The 26,146-nt window shown below is 47.0% G+C and overlaps 1 protein-coding gene across 2 annotated transcripts in view; it reads right to left on the bottom strand.

The window, feature by feature from the left end:
- NCKAP5L (NCK associated protein 5 like) overlaps positions 1-19,993 on the bottom strand; it is a 34,584-nt gene extending 14,591 nt beyond the window's left edge. For both annotated transcript variants that reach the window (XM_070410273.1, XM_070410274.1), the window contains exon 1: positions 19,889-19,993. The gene's annotated coding sequence lies outside the window, so the exon portion shown is untranslated. The remainder of the gene's footprint in view (positions 1-19,888) is intronic.
- Positions 19,994-26,146: the final 6,153 nt, after the last annotated feature.

Raw genomic sequence — 26,146 nt, 5'->3', positions numbered from 1 at the left:
ACTGGACAGGCCTGGACTTCACCACCCGCAGGGGACCTCTCTGTACACAAGTTGTACTGTAAGCTCCTTATATTCTGGAAGCTCTGCAGTCCCAGGGCTCCCAAGACAATGCAGTTAAACAGACCTGGGTTAGAATCCTGACTCTGCAAGATCTGGCTCCTCACCTATGTAACGGGGATAAGAATACTATGCAGAAAGGGTTGTTGGAAGATGAAATGAGATCATGTACGTAGTGTTCTGCGTGAACTCGGTAAATGGAAGCTTTTCATATCATCACATCCTGACGCAGGCACAGTGCAAAGTCCTGCAAAGAGCCTGCTGTTACATTCCCCGACTTCTGGTCTATTCACAGGTAGGCAGACCCTGAGTCACCTCAGCCAGGGGTGCCCACTAACGGGCACCTGAAGATCTGAGAGTGCTGCCCAAACTGCCCTGCCTTCAAGAAGCTCCCCCTTTCCAACTCTCTCCCCCCAGCTCTCCACCCCAGAGCCAGGCAGCCTGCACTCTTCTCTGCCTGGCACCCTAGGAAGAGGGACACCAGCAAACAGGAGAGCACTTCTGAGTGAGAGTGTGTATATGACAATGGGATAAATTGAAAACTAGAAGAAAAGGAAGTTGAAACGGCCTGGTGAGGTTGAGATGACCCCTGTGAGGTTGAGACGGCCCCTGTGAGGTTGGGATGGCCCCTGTGAGGTTGGGACGGCCCCTGTGAGGCTGGGACAGCCCCTGTGAAGTTGAAATGGCCCCTGTGAGGCTGCCACGGCTGCTATGAGGCTAAGACGGCCCCTGTGAAGCTGCGACAGCCCCTGCGAGGCTGCGACGGCCCCTGTGAAGCTGCGACAGCCCCTGCGAGGCTGCGACGGCCCCTGGGAAGCCGAGAAAAATACCACATGATCTCACTCATTTATGGATAATAAAGACCATTATAAACTGATGAACAAAAATAGATATAAAGGCAGAGCAGCATTGAACAGACTGTCAAACTACAGTGGGAAGCCTGGGGAGGGTTGGGGGGGGGCGGGTAAGAGATCAACCGAAGGACTTTGTATACATGCATATAAGAATAACCAATGGACACAAGACACTGGGGGGTAGGGGAGGCCGGGGGAATGTCAAGGGGGCGGGGGGGGGGGGGGAGAAGACATGTGTAATACTCTTTGTAATACTTTAAGAAATAAAACTAAATTAAATTTAAAAAAAAAGAAAAGGAAAAACGGTGTAATATTTACTTTTAACACTACCACAATCTACAGTCCTTTGTTGTTATTATTTTTAAATGTTTTTATTGATTTTAGAGAGAGAGGAAGAGAGAGAGAGAAACATCGATGTGAGAGAGAAATATTGACTGGTTGCCTCCTGCACGCACCCTGACCGTTGACTGAACCCGTAACCTGGGCCAGCAACCCTTTGGTGCACAGGTGGATACCCAACCAACTGAGCCACACTGGCCAGGGCAGTCCTTTGTTATTTTAACATCATAAAAATGTACCTAGTTGTCTGGTGGCATGGCTCAGTGGTTGATCCAGGAGGTCACGGTTTGATGCCTGGTCAGGGCACATGCCCAGGTTGTGAGCTCGGTCCCTAGTGGGGGGGTATGCAAGAAGCAGCCGATCAATGATTCTCTCTTATCATTGGTGTTTCTATCTCTCTCTCCCTCTCCCTTCTTCTCTGAAATGAATAAAAATACAGTAAAAAAAATGTACCTAGTATAACTTCATTTGCTATAACATTATCATGTTTGATATGTTTAGAAATGGACAGGCCTGGAAATAAAACAAAAAAAACTTTCAAGAAATATCCTATTTCCCACATGCACAAATAGGGATTAAAACCAAAAACGGGCCTTGGGTTACCTCCACCACTGGGCCAATTCCACCCCACCCACCACTCACCTCTGGGCCGACGCCCACTGGCTCTAGTCGGAGGGTCCCCTGCTCTAGGAGCAGCCTGCCCCCATGTGTCACTAGCTTTCCCTCAATCCCCTCCCCATTTATTTCCCCAGTGGGTTGGAGTGGGTACAGAAGTGCTGGGGAGTGTGAGGAAAAAAAGTTGGGAGGATGAAGGACAGGAGTGGGATGAAAAGGCAATGTCCAGGGGCCAAGAAAGAATAAAGCAAATGGCCTAGCTGGTTTGGCTCAGTGCATAGAGAGCCGGCCTGCAGACTGAAGGGTCCTGGGTTCGATTCCAGTAAAAGGCACATGCCTGGGTTGTGGGCTCCATCCTCAGTAGGGGGTGTGCAGGAGGCAGCCGATCAATGATTCTCTCTCATCATTGATGTTTCTATATCTCTTTCCCTCTCCCTTCCTCTCAGAAGTCAATTAAAAAATAAAAATAAAGCTAAAACTGCGGAAAGCCCAAGTCTTGTGTTCACCACACAACAAAAACCAAAGTAAGGGTGAAGGTGGTTTAGGATAATATGTTTTCCTAAAAAAATAAAAATAGGGTTTGGCCTCAAGCTCTGAGGGACCCCTGCTATAAGCAGCAGCAATATTAGGGGGAGACACCAGAGGCCCTGAGCGTACTTTCCCCAATCAGATGGAGGAACTAGAGCCATGCCGGGGTCCTACAGGATTGGAGCGGTGAGGAGCCTGGGGAAGAGCAGGAGGTACAGGCCTAGCTGGCTATGCCTATCAGCTCCGACTTCCTGAACCAAGATCCTGATGAGAGGAGGTGGAGCTGGCACCAGTGGGGGATGGAGATGCAGCTGTGGATATCCAGGATTAGATGCAGGACTGGGGCTTCATTTGCCAGACCCACCATTAGAGAGCAAGGGTGAAGATGAGGGAGCTGCAGCATTGAGCACCCCATGGATGCAGAACAGGTGGAGCTGGTGAAAAGGACGGCGGCTGGAGTAAGCCCGCAGGCATCCCCGACAGGAAGTGGTCACCTAGAGAGCTGCCTTATCTCCCCGCGTTCCAGACTGAACCAGCACAGCCCTGTACACACGCCGGTTGTAACGTTCATCTCCTTCCTCCACATCAAGTCAAGTCAAACTTCTCAGGACCCACTCGATTCAGTTCTGTACTTGTGGGAACATTGGCCCAAGCCCAACCCACCTTAGCATTTTCACTCGGAGAATAAGGTACCCCATGTACGCAGCCAATAAACAAACAAACAAACAAATAAAAGCATCCGGGTTAGACTCGAAGTCCCGGATGTGAGGACTGGCTGTGGGTGATGCATACCCCACAGAGCCAACCATGCCACCCTCCAATCTGAGCGCCTGCGGGTCTCAGAGCAGGGAGGCCTGAGTCCCATTGTGATCTGGGGGCACCCTCCCAGTGATAAGCCACCCAAGAGCAACAGCTCTGCCATGTGTGTCTCTGTATCCCTGGCTGGGACTAGGAGACTCCGGAAATGGTGGCTGCAGGCAGGCTATGACTCAGCCTCACTTTGGGGGAGATATCTGCTGCCCTCGGCCGAGGAGGTCTGGCCAGCTCAGGAAAAGGGGCCTTCTCTGTGTCTGCAGGGCCACAAGGACAGGGCAGGAAGCTTTTGGCCAGGGTTAAGAGTCACAGGCTAGAGGCCCGCATTTGACCTTGGTGGTAGGGAGGGGCACATGCTATGAGTCAGCCCAGATTTTGAGTTCAAGATTTCTATGGTGTTAGGAAAACTTCCTGCATCTTTGCAATCCTCTGGGGAATGTTAAGATACAGAGAGATACTACCACCTCCCGATCCCAATCAGCCTAATTAGGCCCTTCAGAGTCTGGGGTTTTGGCTTAAGTCTCATGAGAAAAAAAAAATCAACCCAGGTCAGTTCCCCAGTGGGGTCCCTACTGGGTGTCACTGGGGGCCCCTTGCCCCAGGGGCCAAGCACTCGCCTCCTTCCCGCAGGCCCACAACTACTCACAGCTTCCGTGTTCAGCCTGATGGGCTCCCGGGAAAAGCCCCAGCCTGGGGTTTTCAGGATGGCCCTGGTTTCAAACATTCCTCTGGTGGTCCTACCATAAATACATCCTGGATGTCGGATGTTGGGTCGAGGTCAGCCAGGGCTGCGTAGGGATGAAGCTGCAGGGTGTGGAAGCTCTAACTTGAACTGTGGGCTTCTCCCGCCACAACTGCCAACCAACAGGCAGCCCCGCCTCCGACAAAGGCCTGATTCAGAGGACGGTGACCTCAGTGCTGAGAGGAGGGAGAGAAGAGAGGAAGAGCAAAGCCTCTCTGGCCAGTCCTTGGGGGGAGAGCACAGTTTTCAAGCAGCCGGGGACAGGAAAGGGGGAACAGCTGCTTGGGCGTGGGGGCGGGGGAGTTCCTGGCCTGGGGACATGGCTGGTTCAGCCCAATCGCAGAGTGCATCTGCGTGACCACTATCTCTTCAGCCTAGTCAGTCAGGCCCTAGTACCCATTGGCCCTTTAAAGCCAGGAAGGGACAGGGGCTTCCAGGGCCTCAGAAGAGCTCTCTCCCGGCCTTTCAGGCAGCCAGAGCAAAGGAGTCAGGTCTGCAGCTCCCATTCCCTCGCCGGTGCCCTGGCAGAACGCAAGTCCAGGCCTGGAAGGAAGGGGTCTGAGGTGGCAGCAAGCCCCATGCTCCCTAAGCTGGGCCCTTCGCCAAGGCCTTGGGGCCCTGATGAGCCCCTCACTCACCAGCTGTTCCCCCAGAGTCCTCTAGGGAGAGAAGCCAGGGACCGGGAGGTGGGGGAGGGCTGGGCAGCTGCAGGAAGGCCGAGATGGAGAAGCTCGAGTTAATAACAGAATCATCCGTAACACCAACGGTTTCCCCCTCTGCTCCCCCCATTCTCCAGCTGCTTTCTGGAATCCCTGTCACACCCAAGAGTCCACTTATAAACAGCAACTTCTGCACCCAGCAAACACTCCTTCCCGGGCAGGATCGGCCCTGGGCTGCCTTGGGGTGTATGGCGGCATATAAGGACTGAGGCCCCAGGGCACCCCTGGCCTGGAAGTGGCCACCTTAATCCTTGACCCAAAGCATCTTTTAGCCCTAAGAATCCCAACTGGCCTCTTCCCTTCCCAGGGAAAGAGGGAAGACAGGAATTTCCTTCCCTGCTCCTGACAACTGGCCTTCTGAGAGGCATGTGTCCCTGAATCTCCCCTCTAACTTCCTCTTCACAGCCACTCCAAGAACCTCCGTACTATGATGTGGGTTCTTTGAACCGATAGTGGGATCAACCACCTGCCCTTCGAGGCAGTGCAGAAGGGCAGACATGTCAGGAGCCCAAAGGCTTCTCTCTCCTCCCTGGGATCCCTCATGTTCCCTGTCCATAACATAAGCCAACAACAAAAACACAGCTGCTGGGGTGGGAGGTGGGGTGGGGGTGGAGGTGGGGGGGTGGGAGGAGAGGGGACTCTGACACAGATACAATGGATTTATTTATAGGGCCACATGCCAGGGGCTCTGCAGCCAAGAAGACTAGGCCCCACTCCCAAAAGCCCAGTGGGGCTCAGCCCAGGCCAGCCAAGGGCACTGGAAAAAGCCTCAGACCAAGGTAGCAGATTTAGTCTAGTCTCAACACTGCAATTTACTTGCTGTGTGACTTTAGGCAAATTACACAGTCTCGCAGGGACAAGTTCCTTCATGCCAAGTGGAGGTTTTTCTAGAACAGTGGTTCTCAAAGTGTGGTCCAGGGACCCTGAAGCCCTTTCAAGGAGTCCACAGATTCAAAACTATTTTCATAATACTACCAAGACATTACTTGTCTCTTTTACTTTCTTCCTCTTATAATTATAGAGTAGCATTTTCCAGAGATCATATGATATGTGATATCACAAAAGATTGAATACAGAAGCAGATATTGAGAATCCAGCTGCCTTCTATTAAGTCAGACACGACAGATTTGCAAAAATGAAGAACAATGACATTCTTTTTACTATTTATCTTTTGTTTTGGAAAAATATGTAATTATTTTTATTAAATACATTAATTTTTAAGACTGTAGAGCAGCAATTTTCAACCAGTGTGCTGCAAGAATTTTTAAAACATTCAATATTTGACTATTATTTAGTCAGGGGCACTGATCTTTTTTCCCTTAAATTGTCAAATAAAAAAATGACAACAGCCAACAGAGCAACACCCGTCTGGTGTGAATGAGCCAAAATTATACCTAATATTTTTGTTAAATCAGCAAAAATATTTTTTGGTGTGCTGAGAATTTTAGTAATTATTTTATGTGTGGCATGAGATAAAAAAGGTTGAAAATCGCTGGTGTAGAGGGATCCTCAGGCCAAATAGTTTGAGAATCACTTTTCTAGGAGTGTTGTCCAGTTTGTGATGATGAAAATATTTATTCTGTGCTGTACAATATGGCAGCCCCTAATCACATGTGGCTAGTCCAAATGAGGAACTGAATTTTATTTATCGATTTAAAATTTTTTTATTGGTTTTTAAAGAGAGAGGGGGAGAGAAGAGAGAGAGGGAAACATTGATTGGCTGCCTCCCGCACCCCAAGGAATCGAACCCACAACCTAGGCATAAGTCCTGACCTGGAATGAAACAGCCACTTCTGGTGTATGGGATAATGTTCCAACCAATTGAGCCACATCAGGCAGGGCAGTACTGGATTTTATATGTTATAGCCACATGCAGTCAGTGGCTGCTGTGCTAACAGTGCAGTTCTATAAGCTCCCTGGAATCTAGAAGATTCCTTGACTTTAGCATTCTAGGTTAATGCTTCTTTCCACAGACTGTAGAGGTTGGGGGGCGGGGGGGTTCGGAAGAAACAGGAATTGATAGGTACTCCTGTCCCCAGACTTCTACTCACACTATTTCTCACTCTCAGTCACCAAAGGAAAGCCATCTCAACCACATGGTCAGTCCTGCCTGGCACTCCTACCAAGGCTTACTGTTGGAGAGGCTCTCATTCTGACACGACTCCTTCACACCCTCTCCTCAAACGTCTGGCCTGTCACCTCTTGTTTCTCCAAAGGATGAAAGCCAGCAGAGGGAAAACCCCTCAAATCTCTTGCCACCACCCTCCCAGCGTCACCAGAATCTCCGATCGCCTCCTGTTACAGCAGAGGAGCTGCCCTCTTCCCAGGCAAACAGTCCTGCCCCAGCCCCTTCAGTGTCTCCCTCCTGAAGGGATCTTCCCCATCCACCTGTCACACCTGTCAGGTGTCTTCCATTTTTCTTTTTCTATAATAGCATACTTTATTCATTTAACATTATCTTAAAGATCATTTCATGTTAACACATACTAGTACATATATCTCATCTTAAAAATAATGTTCCTTGGACACATATGCAATACCCTTTGTAATACTTTTAGCAATAAAAAAAAAAAGAAAAAAAAATAATGTTCCCCTGAGGGATTCCAAAAGGGCAGCGGAGTAAGTAGAGCTATACTGACATTCTCTCAGGACCAAACTAGAATTACAACTAAACTACAGAAGAACCCCCCTGAAAAATCAACTGAAGACTAGCTGGAGAGAACCCTGATAACGGAGGATGGAAAGTGGAGACCACACAGAGACTGGTGGGCAGCGCAGAGGCGTGAAAGGGATGGCCGCTCCCACAGACAGCAGCTGAAGTCTCGGAGGGATAGCTCAGCCGTGGGGGGTGCCCACTGAGAACGCTGGGGTCTAAACCCCAAGCTGGGCTCCCCAGAGCACCGGAGCTGAGAAAGGTGCCCACATAATATCTGTCTGCCAACCAGAGATGGCTGGAAAGGCAGGCACCCTCTTAAAGGGCCAACACACAAAATTTCATGTGCAGCCACTCACCTTGGGCTCCAACAGAGGCAGGGCAGAGTGGACTGGAGCTGTGTGAGGAGAGTCCAGGGTTGGGGGCGATGGGGTTGGTGCTGGGAGGGCAGCCACCTCGGTTTCCTGTGCTGAGTCATTTCCTCACACTGCGGAGGAGATCTTTCTCCACAGACCTTTGCTACCCAGGCTTTTGCCTGGGGAGAAGGCAGTTGCCCCATCCTGCCAGAAAGACCTCTGGCCCCACCTGGGGCTAATCAGGGCTGATAGCAATCAGACTGAAGGCAGAGGAAGATCAATGGAGGCTTTGAGTCTCTGCCTGATTTCCCCCTGGACCTGGGGCTAGGAAAAGAAGACCCTGGTGCACATCTTAGTCCTTTCCAAAGGCACCCAGTCCCAGCAGAGGGAGCCACAAGCTGTGGATTACTGATAGCTCCAAACTGTACTCAGGACCAGTCACAAACAGCATCTGATGTCCTGCCCTAGAGACTGGAAGTCATAGCAGATCTACTTAGTACACAGACACAGACAAAAAACCAAACAGACTACCAAATGGGGAGACAAAAAAACAAGCCCGAAATGAAAGAACAAGAGAATTTTCCAGAAGAAGAGCTAAATGAAATGAAGACAAAAAATTTATTAGACATAGAGTTCAGAATAATGATGGCAAAGATGCTCAACAGCATGAGAAAAGATATAGTAACTATGAAGAATAACACAGAACTAGTAAAGAACACAGTGGAAAGAATACACAGATTAGGAGAAGCCGAGGACTGGATCAGTGAATTAGAAGACAGGATAGAAAAAAATCACTTAGGCAGAGAACAACAAAAATAACAAAAAAGCAAAAAGCAAAAAGCAAAAAGTAAGAGGATAGCTTAAGGGAGTGTGGAACAACATGAAACATAACAATATTCACATAATAGAAATGCCAGAAGGGGAAGAAAGTGAGCAAGGGATAGAAATGCATTTGAAGAAATAATGGTGAAGGAAAAAGTCACACAAGTTCAGGAGGCACAGAGAGTCCCAAGCAAGAAGAACCCAAAGAGGCCCATGCCCAGACATATCATAATTAAAATGCCAAAAATTAAAGATAAAGAGAGAATCTTAAAGGCAGCAGAGAAAAGCAATTTGTTACCTACAAAAGAGCTCCCAAAAGGCTATCAGCTGATTTCTCATCAGAAACACTACTGGCCAGGTGGGAATGGCATAGAATATTCAAAGTAATAAAAAGCAAGGATCTGAAACCAAGATTACTATATCCACCAAGGCTATCATTCAAAATAGATGGTGAAATAAAGAGCTTCCCAGAGAAAAAAGGCTAAAGGAGTTTATCACCACCAAACTAGCACTGCAAGAAATGCTAAAGGGAAGAGAAGAAATATATATATAGAGAAACATAGGCATAAAGAATAAAAATGGCAATATATAAGTACTTATCAATAATAACCTTAAATATAAATGGATTAAACACTATGATCAAAAGACATGGGATAGCTGAATGGATAAAAAAAAACAAAAAAAATGTGACCCCATTATATGATGTCTACAAGAAAACCACCTCAGAACAAAGACACACAGGATGAGAGCGAAAGGATGGAAAAATATTTCCCATGCAAATAGAATAATAATAATAATAATAATAAAGCTGGAGTAGCAATACTCATATCTGACAAAATAGACTTCAAAATGAAGGCCATAATAAGAGACAATAAAAGTCACTATATAATACTAAAGGAATCGATCCAACAAGAGGGTATAACCTTGGTAAACATATATGCACCCAATATAGGAACACCTAAATATATAAAAAAACTTCTAGGGCAGCGGTTGCCAACCTTTCAGATCTCACGGACCACCAATGGTCTGCAGACCACCAGTTGGTGACTGCTGCTCCAAAGGTTTCCTTAAACCAGCAGTCACCAACCTTTTGGACCTCATGGACCACCAGTGGTCCGTGGACCACCAGTTGGCGACAGCTGTTCTAGAGGACTTTAATGGGACACAGCGAAAGCAGTGCTGAGAAGGAAGTTCATAGCACTTATAGGCCTACCACAAAAAACAAGAAAAATTAATAATGAACTATTTAACCCTACAATTTAAAGAATTAGGAAAAGAATAACAAGAAAAGCCCAGAGTAAGTAGAAGGGAGGAAATAATAAAGATTAGAGCAGAAATAAATGACATAGAGGCTTAAAAAAAACAATGAAACCAAGAGTTGATTCTTTGAAAAGATAAACAAGATTGATGAACTGTTAGCCAGACTCATCAAGAAACAAAGAGAGAGGACCCAAATAAATAAAATCAGAAACAAAAGAGGTGAAGTAATAACTGACACAACAGAAATACAAAGGATTATAAGAAAATACTATGAACAACTATATGCCAACAAACTGGACAATGGGGAGGAAATGGACGAATTCCTAAAAACATATGATCTCCCAAAATTGAATCAGGAAGAATCAGAAAACCTAAATAGGCCAATAACAACTGATAAAATAGAAGCAGTAATCAAAAAACTCCCAGCAAACAAATGCCCTGGTCTAGAGAGCTTCACAGGAGAGTTTTACCAAATCTTCAAAGAAATAACACCTATCCTCCTCAAACTACTCCAAAAAATCCAAGAGGAAAGAACACTTTCAAGCTCTTTTTATGAGGCCAGCATTATCCTAGTTCCAAAACCAGATAAAGACACTACAAATAAAGAGGACTACAGGCCAATATTCCTGATGAACATAGCATATTCCCTCCTTATTGGCTGTGGGTGCCATCTTTGCAATGGTCTGAGGGTCAATTAGCATATTCCCTCTTTATTAGATAGGATGACATGATATTGTACATAGAAAATCTAGATTCCACCAAAAAACCTACTAGAGTTAATAAAGGAATTCAGTAATGCAGCAGGATACAAAATTAACACCCAGAAATTGATGGCTTTTTTATATACCAGTAATGAATTCTCAGAAAGAGAAACTAAACAAACAATCCCATTTACCACTGCAACAAAAAAATTAAGATACTTAGGAATAAACTTAACTAAAGAAATAAAAGAATTGTACTTGTAAAACTACAGGACATTGAAAAAAGAGATAGAGGAAGATATAAACAAGTGGAAGAATATATCGTGTTCATGGATAGGTAGAATTAACATCATTAAAATGTCCATACTACCCAAAGCACTCTACAGATTCAATGCAATCCCTATTAAAATACCAATGGCATAGTTCACAGACTTAGAACAAATACTCTAAAAATTTATATGGAACCAAAAAAGACCCCAAATAGTTGTAGCAATCTTGAGAAAGAAGAACAAAGTTGGAGGAATCACACAACCAGATGTCAAGTTATACTACAAAGCTACTGTAATCAAAACAGCCTGGTATTGGCATAAGCACAGGCATATAGATCAGTGGAACAGAACAGAGACCTCAGAAATCAATGCTAGACATTATACTCAATTAATATTTGACAAAGGAGGCAAGGACATACAGTGGATTCAAGACAGTCTCTTCAATAAGTGGTGCTAGGAAAATTGGACAGATACATGCAAAAATAATGAAACTAGACCACCAACTTACACCATACAGAAGAATAAACTCAAAATGAATAAAAGACTTAAATGTAAGTTGTGAAACCATAAAAACCCTGGAAGAAACCATAGGCAGCAAAATCTCAGACATTTCTCGTAGCATTATGTTTACGGATACTTCTCCTAGGGCAAAGGAAACTAAGGAGAAAATAAACAAATGGGACTACATCAAAATAAAAAGTTTCTGCACAGCAAAAGAAAACATCAACAAAATGAAAAGGGAGGGCTCTGTATGGGAGGATATATTTGGCAATGATACATCTGATAAAGGGTTAATATCCAAAATATATAAGGAACTCATACAACTTAGCCTGGCTGGCATGGCTCAGTGGTTGAGCGTCAACCCACGAACCAAGAGGCCATGGTTCCATCCTGGTCGGGGCACATTCCCTGGTTGTGGGCTCAATCCCCAGTGGGGGGGCATGCAGGAGGCAGCCGATCAATAATTCTCTCTCCTCACTGATGTTTCTATCTTCCTCTCCCTTCCTCTCTAAAATCAATTAAAATATTTTTTAAAAAATAACACAACAATGAGGTATCACCTCACACCATCAACAAATGACAAGTGCTGGCAAGGATGTGGAGAAAAGGGAACCTTAGTACACTGCTGCTGGGAATGCAGACTGGCAGCCACTATGGAAAACAGTATGGAGAGCTTTCTCAAAAATTAAATAAGAACTGCCATTTGACCCAGTGATCCCACTTCTAGGAATATATCCTAAGAGGCCCCCCAAAAAACAATCAGAAAGAATGTATGCACCCCTATGTTCATAGCAGCACAATTTACAATAGCTAAGATCTGGAAATAGCCCAAGTGCCTATGAGGAGAAGAGTGGATAAAAAAGTAGTTGTGGTACATTTACACCATGGAATACTATGCAGCCTTTGAGACAGCATGGAGGGACCGGGAGAATACTATGCTAAGTGAAATAAGCCAGTCAGAGAAAGGCAAGTATCACATGATCATACTCATATGTGGAATCTAATGAACAAAATAAACTAATGAACAAAATAGATCCAGAGACATAGAAGCATGGAACAGACTGTGGAATCTCAGAGGGAAGGTGGGGGTGGGTGGGAAGAGATCTCTTTCTTCAAAGGGAACAGGCTGTGGCTGGCTCAGCACCGCTGTGTCTAGGAAGCTCCAGGGCTGACTTAGTGGCACTATTTGGCCAGAGCCCAGAGGTGACCTCCTCAGCTGCTAGCTCTGCTCTGGGAGGAGAAAGTAGCTCTAGTTCGCCCACAAGCCTCCGCTGGCTCTGCTATTGTTTGTGCCCACAAACGGGAACAGGCTTCCTGGATTCCAGTTCTGGCTTGCTCATACTGCATGACCCCATGTGAAGCCTAGAAACCCCCTAGGACTCAGTTTTCCTATCTGTAAAATGGGGTGACCTCTCTGACTCCTCTCTCCTTACGGGGCATAGAAGAAAAGGATGAGATCATGTCTGGAGAGGAACTGTAGCTGAAAAGACAGGTTTCCTCGTGAGGGGTTGTGGGGTGAGAGTGAGGAACTCAGCCGGGCCTTAGGGAGAAGCCATTGGCTTTGATGTTGCCTTCCTCCTACAGGGCCTACAGGCTTCCCAGGAAAGCAGGGGTGGGGTTGTGGAGAGGAAGGGACAGCAAAGCCAAGAGCTTTAGCCTTCTTCTAGCGCCAGGGACAGGAAGTGAGGTGCTGTCTACAGAGGAAGTAAGAAGCAAACACCCCCCAACTTCCCCTCAGCCTACAGTGAAAAAGAAGGCTCCAACTTCAGGAGGCTGAAGTCCCAGGGCTGGGGAAAGAGAAAGTAGGAGTGGGGGTGGGAAGGAGGCATTATCATCACCATCTGGCGGAGAAGAAGGTTTTATGTCTTGGACACAATAAAACTCAAGGGGCACAGAATCAGGGAGGAGAGAGAAGAGAAGCCACTGAAGTCAAGTTGAGAAACCCAGCTTTCTGGGTCCATGGTATCACATCTACAGTCCTGGCCCCAGACTCCAGCCCTGCTCCACAACCCCACCCCTAAGATGGGCCAGGTCTGATTACTCACTCTTACAGTATATGTCCTTTCTTTGCAGCCTTTATCACAGATGTCATTCTATGACTGTTTAATTATTTGATTAATGCGGGCTTTTTGATGACCATTGAACCCCCGGAGTCTAGCATAGCACCTATCACATAGTTAAGGGCTGGCTGGGTGAATGTGCTGACCACTGCTTGAGAATTCCTCAGAGGCTGGTTTTGGCCTAACCCTGGCATCTGAATCAAATTCAGTATCCGAAGATGAATGAACACTACTCATGGCCTGGGGCCGACGGGGAGACCCTCGGGTAAGTGGTAAAGGTCAGAAGCTGACACAGGTGCCAGGAAAAATCTATGCACACCTAGATATTGCCAACAGGTAAGGCGACAGAGGAAGATCTATCTTTTGGGTAAGGGGGAAAAGGATACATATTTGTATTTGTTTTTGTGTAAAGATACTCTTGAGGGATGTAAGAAACTAATAAGTGATTCTCTTATTATTATGGAGGGAGAAGGGAGTGGAGATGGGAGCAAGATTTCTCAATGTGTGGCTTTTTTTCAATTTGATTTTTAGACTGGGTTAAAAAAAAATCTAGTGAACCTTAGCTGGTTTGGCTCAGTGGATAGAGCGTCGGCCTGTGGACTGAAGGGTTCTGGGTTCGATTCCAGTCAAGGACACATGCCTGGGTTGTGGGCTCGATCCCCAGTAGGGGGCATGCAGGAGGCAGCCAATCAATGATTCTCTCTCATCACTGATGTTTCTATCTCTCTCTCCCCCTCCCGTTCTCTCTGAAATCAATATAAATACATTTTTTTAAAAATCTAGTGAAAAAATAAAGTATAAAACTTTAAAAAATGTAAGAAGGGCCCTGGCCAGTGTGGCTCAGTTGGTTGAGCATCATCCCACGCACAGAGAGGTCACTGGTTCAATTCCTGGTCAGGGCACATGCCTGGGTTTCAGGCTCAATCCCTAGTAGGGGGTGTGCAGGAGGCAGCCAATGGATGGTTCTTTCTCATCAACCATTGATGTTTCTCTCTCCCTCTGCCTTCCTCTATCCCTCTAAAATCAATAAAAGCATACTAAAAAAAAAGTTTTAAAAAATGTTAGAAGGAATAACCACATGACCAAGTGATTTCTAAAGCCCCTCCCAGCTGGGGCCACCTACTCTCACTTCCCCTATTAGAAAGTACGAACCAAGCCCCTGAAACAGGAGGGGTAAGGAGATCTGGCCAAATGAGTAGGGGATTCTGGCCAAGGGATGCCAGTGTTTCCGCTCCCTTTCTTCCCAGAAATCGCTCCTTGGGCTAGGGGAGAGGCCCTCCCACCCCCAGACTGTGGTGTGGGTGGTAACACCAAATTATTCACAAGCTGATCAGGGCCACTTCAGCCTGGATAAGAGTTCATCGTAGATTCTTGGGAAGGGGGCTAATAGGGTCTGGCCAAGGTCAGAGGCAGAGGTGGGAGGCTGGGCAAGGTGAGAGTTTGGGGCAGGTAGGGATAGAGTGGGGTAAGTGACTCCTGGAGAGGCCTAGGGCTGTTGCGGGCAGGTTCTGAGGGTGTCTCAACAGATCCTCACACAAAAGGGCCAATTACAGCCCCCACATCAAGCCAGCTGGGGGGGTGAAGTGAATCAGCCTCTGGGAACTGCAGTTGCTGAGAAGCCCAGAGCCACGCCCCAGGAGTTCCAGGGACCCTCACAGTCCTGTCTAGGAAAAGCCTCATTATTCCTCTATCCAGAGGGTCTTCAGGGAGGGATAATTTGAGAACTGCAGACCAATGCCCCAAGCAGCACCTAATACCCAAGCCCTGCAGGCACAGCATGAGCAGCAGAATGGGGTGTCTCTCCTTTAAAATTAGCTATACTTGCCCTAGCCGGTTTGGCTCAGTGGATAAAGCATCGGCCTGCAGACTGAAGGGTCCCAGGTTCGATTCCGGTCAAGGGCATGTACCTTGGTTGCAGGCACATCCCCAGTAGGGAGTGTGCAGGAGGCACCTGATCGATGTTTCTGACTCTATCCCTCTCCCTTCCTCTCTGTAAAAAATCAATAAAATATATTTAAAAAATAAATTAAATAAAATTAGCTATACTTAAAAAAAAAAAAAAAAAAGCTTACTGAGGACTGAAGAATTCCCAGAGCTCAAGGACCAGCATAAGGTTCAGGGAGCTGTGCCTGATTGGGCTCTTCTCAGTGGCTGCTGGATTTTTAGAAATCAGTAATAACAGCAATGATAATTCACCTTAATAACAGCCTGGCCTCCTCAGGACTCTTTCATCTTGTAACTCCCAGAGCTGGGAAAACGGTAATTATCGAGCAGGTGCCACACCCCAAAGATGATGTGTTATTAATCCATCAGCACAGGCTGGGAAACTGAGGCTCAGGGAGAAGGATTTCCCCTCAAACAGAGCTAAGGATGCAAGTGCCAAGGCCACTGGGCAGCGAAGAAACGAAGGTGCCAGCTCCATATCTGTTGTGTTTTGAGAGGATACTGAAGATAAGGGCACTCCTTCCAGAGTCAGCCAGATCTGGGTTTGAGGAGGTGAGGGAAGACCCCAGTGTGTGTCCCAAGCCCCTCCCCAGGTGAAGCAGGGCTTGGTGGTAGCCCTGTCTGGGACCAGGGCCTCTGATCTTGAGTGCATACACCCACCCACTCTTCCCAAGTTCTGCAAAGCAGCCTGACAGCTGCTTGAAGCATCTCTGCAACTCGAGCAGAAACCACAGGGTAAGTGGGGGCTTAGCCCTCCAAATAACCGCATGCCACAGGTACAGTCCATAAGTGGGAGCGGGGCGCATCCTGAAGCTGGGTAGGCGGATCAGACCAAGAACCCATCAGAAGTGGGGAGACTGCTTCTTGGGAACCAAAGCCCATATCCTCAGCCTCCTTCTGTTTTGGCACTGATTTTACAATAATGAGATCCTTCCTATAGCAAGGTCTGTTTGGGCTGATCATGTTGCAGAAAACTGCAGAGGAGGCCCAGCTGGCCTATGCCCTCCAAGAGAGCAGGGAAGGGTGGGCAAAGAGTCATAGAACACCGAAGACCTTTTCCCAGGGTGGCCACACAGGGAAGCAGCAGGGACTCAAATGAGAAGGTAAGGATAAGACATTGCCTGTAAAGGTCTATCCACAGTCTATATGTGCCTGGTCCTGCGAGAGATGCTAGGGAGAGATGCTAGGAACAGATGCAACTCAGCTCCAGAGAAACCATAAGGGCCAAGCCAGGTAGCAACCAATGACCTTGTCCTCTAACCTTCCAGGGCAGAGCCAGGGGAAAAGTATTAAGCGTGATGCTGGGAGGGACTTAAAATTGTTTACTTTCACATATTAGACAGCTGACCAGAGCCCTTGGAAGTTTCCTGAAATAATACCCTGCGCCTCCTAGGGCCCAGCTCTCTATAATCTCATCTTCAAGAACTACCTTCTCTGCTTTAAATTCAGCCAGGCCTCCTCATGCACGAGAAACTAAGGCAGAATGGGACCATGGAAAACACTTGACCAGAGTCAGGAGCCCTGCCTGACACTCATCACTGTATGAATCACTTTTCCCTCTGGACTCCAGTTTCCCCATTTTTAACACGAGGGCATTACCACTGTCTCTAGGATTCCTTCCTGTCTATGATTCTATGTTGCTTTGATGTAGTGGCACATTTCAGGTTACTTTACATAAATTTGCATGTTCAATCAGAAATCCCAAACTTTGAGTGTAGAAAATCCAATCAGTCCTCTAGTGCAGCTTGGCTGGGGCTGGAGGAGCCTGCCAGGTTCGGGTTAGGACTGTTACAGCAGACAGTGGTGAACTGGGGGAGGAGCCAGGGGAAACAGGGCCAGGAAGCAGCATTTGTTCTGAGAGACACAGTTCTGGTGACCCATGGCTGGTAGGGCCCAGGACCCTTCAGCTACTAAATCAGGGTCCTTTCTCTTCCTGCTTCTGAAGAGGTCTCTAGCTTGCCAGCGTCAGCCACACCCCAGAAGGAACAGCAGCCTCTGCCTAGCAACAGCTGCATCCTTCACTCTGACGGGGACTCCGCCATCACCCACTTTCTGGGAAACTGACCTCCCTGGGAGCTTCAGTTCTCCCGTCCAGGGGCTCCTAGCAGTGAGAAAGGCTTCCTTGGGGGTCTAACTAAACACCCCCTGCTGCAGTTTCACTCCCATGGGAAGCAGGGCCCAAGGAGGTTAGCAGAGGGAAGGACAATATTGGCAGGAGAATCTGCCGGCATCCAACCAACCCATGGCCTCTCTAACTCTCCGACATCCCACTCAGCACCTGGGAGAGCAAGGATGAAAACAAACAAGGAAAAAGCGAAGGCCTTTGGCTCTTGGGCTACAGAGCAAGTCCCAACCTGGGGAGCCTGACTCCTGAGAAAGCCTTCAACCCAGAGGGAAGGAGGCTGGGAAAAGTGGGCTGGCATGGCAGGGCCTGGGAGGCTGGCTGGGCTGGGTGCGGGCAGCAGGGGAGAGTCCTCAGCCCCTTGCCTGGGAGTTGGGGGTGTGAGTGCAGAGGTGAGGGGAGTAGGGCAGGGAGTGGAATGGGCAACAACAGTGGGCCCTCCTTGTCTTCTTCCCATAAGAGGGCAGATGAGTGTGCTGTGCTCTGGCCCAGATCCTAAAACAAGTCCCAACAACTGAGATGCAAACTGTCTCCTGGGAATCTGCTTACTTTGCTGGCCTTTGGCGGCCTCCTCCTTTCTCAACCCCTCCCCATAGGCCCAACTCAAAGGCTGGCCCGCCAGGATGTCTTACCAGAGGCCTTGATGGGTGGGCCAAACCCCAGCAGCAGTTCATAGCCCAAGACACCAGGGGTGAGAAGGACAAGGACTACTCTTAGGTAGGATAAGGTAGTCTACTCCTCTCCTCCCAAGGTTCTAATCCCAAGTAATCATGAGATTTAGAACATCACCTAACACCTACCTCTCCAAATGGGCCACCCTACCGGAGGACCTTTCTCCCCTCCGGAATCACTCATCAGTGGAACCACACGGTACCACAAGTGGAAGGGACTGTTAGAGCCTTCCAGCCCAACTGCTGAATTTTATAGACGGGGTAAACTGGCCCAGGAGACAAACTGTCTTGGCCAAGGTCATACAGCAGGCTAAGTGCAGGGACCAAAACTTCTGGCCCAGTCCACAGCAACAACAGCTCGGTCCTCATGTATATTGGTTTTCACCTGCCTATTGTGGAAAAGCCTTGTTCCCTGCAGCTCAGGCCACGAAACATGATGGAGGGCCCATGCCACCTCATACATGAGGGCTGATGCCACCTAAGACACAGACCATAGACTTTGAAAACAAAGTTGAACCTTGTGGGAATCTCCCGAGAGAGGAATATTTGTGTCCCTCTGAGGTAGGAAGCACAATAACCCAGGTTGTTCTTAGGGAAACAAAGGGGCCAATATGAACGTGAATTTTGTGTCGCCCTTTTTGCCAGACAAGGGGTCTCAGAGCCAGCTGGCATGTCTTGCAAGAGGGTCTGCAACAGGCAACTGGGATAGATCCATCATCCCCACAAGTACTAACCACAGAATGGCTAGACACTGACCCCCTCTTTAGTGTCCCTCAGGACTATCTCTGTCCCAGGCATATGTTTCCAACCATGACCTCTGGCGACAATTGTGCTTAGGCAGGAAGACCTCTGGGAGACAGAACAGGAATAAGAGGAATTGCCTTTATAGCCAGAGAGGGAATTCATCAGCCCAAGACCCCTGGTTCCTTAGAAAGGCGGGCACCAAAAAGTAGCAGCTGGACAGGCTGGGTGGATAGCGCTGACACACCTGAACAACTAGGCCTGTGGGAGGTTCGGTGCCCCTGTGCCCTTGGGACATTGCCAGGGCTGTATCCTTATCCTGGGTCCACCTGGGATAAGGATAAGGAGATTCCTTAAGGGGGGCTGAGGTTCGGACAACCGCCTTCCCGGTCGGGCTAGGCCAGGGGAGTGTCGGGCGTTCTCGGCATTCTTCTGACACCGCAGCCAGGACCAGAGTCTTTTCTGCAGGCGCTGCCCTGGCCCCATTCCCTGCCCAGCCCTTCTCCCTCCCTCGGCCTCTCTTTAGTGTTCAGCCCATCGGGCTGCCCTCCTCCGATCTGCCTCCCCTCGAAGCCACGAAGGGTCGGTCCCCGAGGCCCTGATCTCTCCGCCTCTCCCCGCTCCTCCACGCCCTGCCGCCCCAGGCCACAGGAACTGCGAAGTGTACAGAGGAGCCCGCGGCTCGTCTCCGCGCCTGCGCTTTGGGAAGAGCCTCCCCCGCCGCAACCACCCGGCACCGCTAAGGGGCACCCGGACGGTGGGATGCGGGTGGGTGGGGTGCGCAGCTGGGACAAGGTCAGTGCTTTCAAAGAAGGAGGGAGACCGCCCCCGGAACATCCCCCTCTTCCGAAAGTTTCCCTTCCGGGGCCACGGAGTGTGCGCGAGGATGGCGCGGGGGGCTGAAGGGGGTGGGGTGGGGGTGGACAGAGTCCCAACCCGACCCCTGGGGAGAGTGCGGCGGGAGGGAGAGGCAGACAGCGAGGTCCGGGCTGGAAGCCGCGCTGCCCGCTCTGAACCAAGGCTGCCGCGAGCGCCTTACCCTTCATGCCTCTCACCCCCAGCCCGTGGCTTACAGACCCCACCACTCGCCGCCTTTAAGTCCCAAGGAGGCCAGAACTCACCGAAATCAGGTGTTGAGCTGGACCAGGGCAGGCCGGATACGCCGGGTCCATGACCAAGGATCGGGGGCGAGGGGCTGAGAAGGGGGGTTGCTGGGTCCGCCTCTTGATGTCAAGGCTTTAAAGGGGCTAGGGAACTCCGCCCCTCTCCCAGATCCCGCCTCCCGCCTCCCGCGCAGCCAATCCGCGCTCACCCTGGGTGCACGCCCCTCCCAGCTCCTCCAGATGTTCCCAGGACAAGAGCGAAGTCTGCCCCGGCGGCGCGCGCCGCTTCCGCCCGGGAGGGAAGGACTGCCCCTCCCCCGCTGTACAGAAACACTTTCCCGGGGCCGGGCCGGGTGGGCCTGGTAAAACCTCCTCTGTGCGGGGACAGGGGACGCCAGGCTGGGTCGAACTGGGGTGAAATAGGGGAGCATCTATAGCACAGAAAACTAAGTGGGTGCGCGCGGACCCACAGACATGCGCGTCTGCTTCCGTGGGGCTGGGCGTGCACGTGTATATGTGGTTGTGAGCGTTGGGGTTTGTAATTTGCCTTCCTGCATACGTGTTAGGAGTAAATCTAAGGGAAGAGGCTTGACTGCCTCCTTGGCCTTAAATACTCCCGTCTCTTTTCTTCCATTGGGATGGGGTCCTCCCAGTAATAAGGAAAATTGACGCCGGGAACAGACTCCACTCCTCTCAGAGCTTTGCTGGCCCGTTTCCTCACTGGTTTAGGAGGGAAGGCTGAGCAGAAAAAGCATAAAACCTGGTTCTCGGCTACTTGCTATCTCAGTGGGGATGAGTCCCTTCCCTATTGAACTAACTAACCTCGAGCTTAAAAGAGGAAAAGCAAACAGCTCACTTTGGCTCTTGACCTCAGAGCTCCCTTTGCTCCCATTCTCATTGGTCCTTAGATAAACTATTTGCCCTCATCTGGATCCCATATAATCTTCATAATCTGCATTGTACTGACTGGCCTGAATATGCAGGTTCTGAACTGGGTCCTGCAAGGAAATAAAAAGGGATCCCTAGCCACAGTCTCTGTCCATTTTATTTCAATTGCTTCGGTTGTGGGATGCATTAAAGCATCATGTTAGTAGTCAAAGGAACATAAAAGTCAAGGGAACATATGGTGCTCAGACTGACTAGGATTAATCTAGAGTTCCTCTGTGAAGGAGGCTCTGTAATTTAAAATGGGATTTGGCATTAGCCAGTTTGGCTCAGTGGATCGAGCATCAGCCGGAGGGCTGAAGGGATCATGGTTTGATTCTGGTCAAGGGCATGTACATTGGTTGCAGGCTCAATCACTGGCAGCATTCGGGGTGCGTGCAGGAGGCAACCAATCTCACAACGTTTCTGTCTCTCCCTCTCTAAAAATCAATGGGAAAATTATCTTTGGATGAGGATTAAAACACACACACACACACACAAATAAAATGGGACTTGAAGGGTAGAGAAAAATTTTGTGTAAGATTTAGGGTAAGGACATAAAGGAGACTCAGATAAGAAAGAGCAAATTATCTATGTGGGAGATAGTGAGCAATTACCTTGGTAGGGTGGGAAGTGGGAGAAGTTCATGGAGGAGGTTTTGTATGGAGATCAGACGAGGATATAGATTTGATAGCACGTGATAAGTCATGGTGAGTTCTTGAGCATTAGAGGTAGCTTGACTTTTTCAAATGCCTGAGGGCAGTTATTATTGGACCCTAAAAGATGCCATGATGGTTACCTATACCAGCTCTTTCACCTTTGCTTTAAAATTATTTCATTGGTTTATCCTTAACATACAATTAAGTATACTAATATAGATCTTAGGTGCTCCGTTTTGTGAATTTCAACAGTAATATATACCTATGTAACTCCCCAAATAAGATACTGAACCATTACTCCAGAAAGTTCCCTCATGCCCCTTTATAGTTGATTACTCTGCACTTACCACCACCCACCCCTGCAAACCCTGAATTCTATCACTTTAGTTTTATTTGTTCTTGGATTTTTTAAAAGTGGAATCATATAGTATGTACTTTTTAAAGTACGTTTTTATTGACTTCAGAGAGAGAGAGAAAGGGAAAAAGGGAGAGAGAAAAAGAGAGCGGGAGAAACATTGATGTGCTAGAGAAACATCGATCAGTTGCCTCCTGTATGTGCCAACCTGCAACCTGGGTATGTGGCCTGACTGGGAATCAAACTGGCGACCTTTTGGAGCAAGGTATGATGCTCAACCAATTGAACCACACCAGCCAGAACTGCAACTATATTATTTAGCATAGTGTTTTCTTGATCCATCTCTGTGTAGTGTATTCCTTTTTATTGCTGAGTAATAGTCTACTGTATGAATTATAACACAATTTGTTTATCCATTCTCCAGCTGATAGATATTTGGGTATTTCCAGTTGGGGCCTATTATGAATAAGGCTGCTATAAATATTCTTTTTCAAATATTTTTGTGAGCATATTTTCATTTCTCTCACCTTTTAAAATTTTCTTTTTAAAAAATGTTTTTGATTTTTTTTTAAAAGAGTGAGGAAGAGAGAAAATCAATGTGAAAGAGAAACATCGATTGGTTGCCTCTTGCATGCCCCTCACCAGGGTTAGAGCCAGCAACCTGGGCTCACCTTATTTCTTGGTAATAGATAGCAGCACCTTTGGAATCCAGAAGCATTAATTGATTCTTATTCATTCAATCACCTAGCATTTATTGAATAGGGATCTGTGGGAGAGTCCTTGGTTTACAACAAAAATTAGACATGATTCTTTCCTCAAAAGGCTTACATATCCCATAAAACTCCATGTATCTGTTGCATTCCAAAGCCATGGGGTAGATAAACCTTGTCTGTCAGATATATCTAAATATTTCTGGATGTTTCCAAATAACTAAATTTTGGAAAGCAGACAGACCATCTAAATGATGTTTTACTTTTCATTCAGAAGTTTACCATTGTTTAATAAACACAGCCAGAACATCTACACTTGTCAGAGCAAGTAAGTATCTGCCTTACTTGAAAGGCTCTTGCACACTTGAAAGTTTAGGCATTTAGATTTTGGCAGATTCTCTATGCTTCACAAACCTTCCTCCTCATTGACAGGAGGTGAAAGAATGATATCTAACATTGCTCCATAGTTTTCTGTATTTGATGAGGCTTAAAACACTTTCATTCTCAATGGTAGTATTCACTTAAATTATTAAAAATATACAGAAGTTCCAAAGTTAGTTTTGAACTATTATATACCATATATTGTTCTTTGAGTTGTCTGTTACAAAACAAGCTAGGCTTCGTAGGCCTCTAGTTGCTGCGAGCTGTTGCAAACAAATCAGTTTGGTGGTGTGGTCTGTGCATACAGTGCTGATGACTGACTGGTAGATGGCATCTCAGAAACCCACCCCCTTCACCGCTCACCTCAGGACTTTGGGATCTTCTGCTTCAATGCCATGTGGTCATTCATTCAGTGCTGGAGCATCTTCTTTCCTCAGTCTGGCATGGGAACTATTTGGCCACTGTATTACACTGGCTGTAACTCACCCCATCTTAGAATTCTTGAGATGGTCAGATGGTAACTGGCCTCTCAAACATTTATTTATTTTTATTTTTTAAAATATATTTTATTGATTTTTTACAGAGAGGAAAGGAGAGGGATAGAGAGTTATAAACATCGATGAGAGAGAAACATCGATCAGCTGCCTCCTGCACATCTCCTACTGGGGATGTGCCCGCAACCAAGGTACATGCCCTTGACCTGAATCGAACCTGGGACCTTTCAGTCTGCAGGCCGATGCTCTATCCACTGAGCCAAACCGGTTACGGCGGTTGATTTTTCTTTGTTAAATGGCATTTAAATATATAAAATAAATATCAAAAATATAAGTCTTTGTCTTACTATGGTTGCCAATATCAAAAAATTTCTATATGTGACACGGCACCAGAGTTAAGTTAGGGTTTTTCAAAATGCTAACATGCCGAGCTCAAAAGGTTCACCATCACTGTACTATATGCTAGGTACTATGCACTAGATGAGGTATGATAAATTAACCCTTTGCACTCCGAACCATTCTGGACATTGGCTACCAGCTACTCGACACTACTTTGCGGCGGAAACGTGCATTTACAGACCCTCGTATTATTTAGTATAATTTTGGAACCAAGTAACGTATTATAATGATATTGGACTTATATGAATTGGGTGACATCGAGGAATGTATATTTGCAAAAAAACCAATATTTTATTGTTTATAATTTTGTACAGTATGATAAGTTTTGTAACGCTCCCCAATATGCATTGCAGGCTGATTAGTGCATGTTTGACAGTAATAAGTGGTTTGACACCTGCCACCAGGTGTTTTCCTGTTAGAACACACAATGCAGTCCCGTTTTCTTTGTCCCACATCGGGAATATGTAGTTTATTGTTTAATCCGACACAAAACCCGCTGACATTTCTTGTATATATCTTAGTAATTTTACGATATTTTGATTTAATTTCTTGTGCCATTTCAAGATAAAACTTCAGGGAAACATGCATGTCTCAAAAAGTTGCGTTGAAATAACTCAATTCCCTGTAATCACTAATAAACTGCAATGTCCCCTGAGAGGGGACATCCGAGTGATATGCTAGAATTCCGATGTCCCCTGAGAGGGGACAGCGGAGTGCAAAGGGTTAAGAAACTGAAAAGGTAAGCAATGGAAGATCATACTTCATCCTAAAAGCAAAGGAGAGCCTTTGAATGGTTTTAAGCAGGAGGGTGGGATAACCAGAATTCCATTTTAGAAAAATCACTGTGGTTGCAGTGTAGAGAACAGAGAGAGTAAGATTGAAGTCAGGGAGATTAGACAGAATTTTTTTCATGGTAATTGAGGGGGAAAATGAGAAATATGCTCTGGACTAGGAAAGAGATAGTGGTGATAAACAAAAGATGACTTCAAGCAATAAGCAGCTCTTTCCCATGTGAGGACATGGCAAGGACATGCTGGCTGTGAACCAGGAAGAGGGCTCTCACTAGAATGGAACCATGCTGTTGTCTTGTTCTTGGCCTTCTCAGCCTCTAGAACTGTAAGAAATATTTATAAGCCACCTAGAAGACAATATTTATAGCAGGCTGAATGGACTAAGGCAGAAACTGGTACCAAGAAGTAGACAAATGTCTAAAAATGTGGGAGTGACTTTGGAACTGGGTAATGGGTAGAAGCTGGAAAAGTTTTGAACTACATGCTAGAAATAAATCTACATTGCCATGAATATACCATTAAGGGTGGTTCTGGTGAGAGCTCAGAAAGAAAATAGGAGAGCTGTAGAGAAAGCCTTAATCTTTAAGAATACCCAAGTCATTCTGAACAGTGTGTTGATAAAAATATTTGGACCATAAAGGTCAATTATAATGAGGCGTCAGGTGGAAATGAGGAACATAACTGGAAATTAGAAAAAAGACCCAGAGTTTCTATTACAGGAGAAACCCAGAGAGAGGTTGGAGGCACTTCATCAAGATGGAAAAAAGCTAATTCCTACTGGAATAAAACATTGTAAAAAATTCCTAAAGGTATCTTTCTCTCAAAAATTTGACATTTATTCTCATAGTTCACGATTCCTTCATTGATTTCTAAATTATTTGAACCACCTTCTAATGTTAAAGGGACTTTATTTCATAAATTAAAATTGGCTAAAACATATTTTCATTCTATCCTTACTTAAAATAGCCTTACTCTTTAAGTTTGTGGTGCCCTGTTTACAACTCATCATTTTGACTTTTCTATGATTTTCGGACTTCTCCAGAATATTGCTCAGTTTTTATTGTTGAATTGATAACCCTTCTTCTTTTAAAGCATAATAAATAGAAATTGCTAAAAATATATAATAAACGTAGAGTCAGCAAGTCTTGGGATGGGAAGTGGAGGGAAACAGAGAACTAAGCCAACACTGGGTAACTTGCAGATGGTAGGCCATTCACTGAAATAAAAGACACCAGAGGTTTCATCAGGGAATAAGATTATAATAAATGATAAACTCGTTTTTTTATTGATTGACTAGTAGCCCTGCGCACGAATCTGTGCGCCAGTAGCTCTCTGCGGAGCCTGACCGCTTCATGACCGCTACCCAGAGGCTCTCCGTGGTCCAGAGGCCGATCTGCAGCTGGGCGTGGAATGCTTGCCTCGTCGCCGGGGCGATGATGCAAGTGTCCTCCCCCCCACCCCCCCACCCCCGCTGCTCTGTGCCCACTGCCCAGAGGCCCTCCGCCAGGCTGCTCACACTGCTCGCTCTCAGCAGCTGCCCCCCCAGGACTCCAGCGGGGCTGA

The sequence above is a fragment of the Myotis yumanensis genome, unplaced genomic scaffold (assembly GCF_028538775.1).
Source record: "Myotis yumanensis isolate MYYU_CA2020_CCGP unplaced genomic scaffold, mMyoYum1.0.hap1 SCAF_3, whole genome shotgun sequence".
NCBI classification, from domain to species: domain Eukaryota; kingdom Metazoa; phylum Chordata; class Mammalia; order Chiroptera; family Vespertilionidae; genus Myotis; species Myotis yumanensis.
Note: the sequence above shows the minus strand (reverse complement) of the source record. Positions and strands in the feature narration are given on the sequence as shown.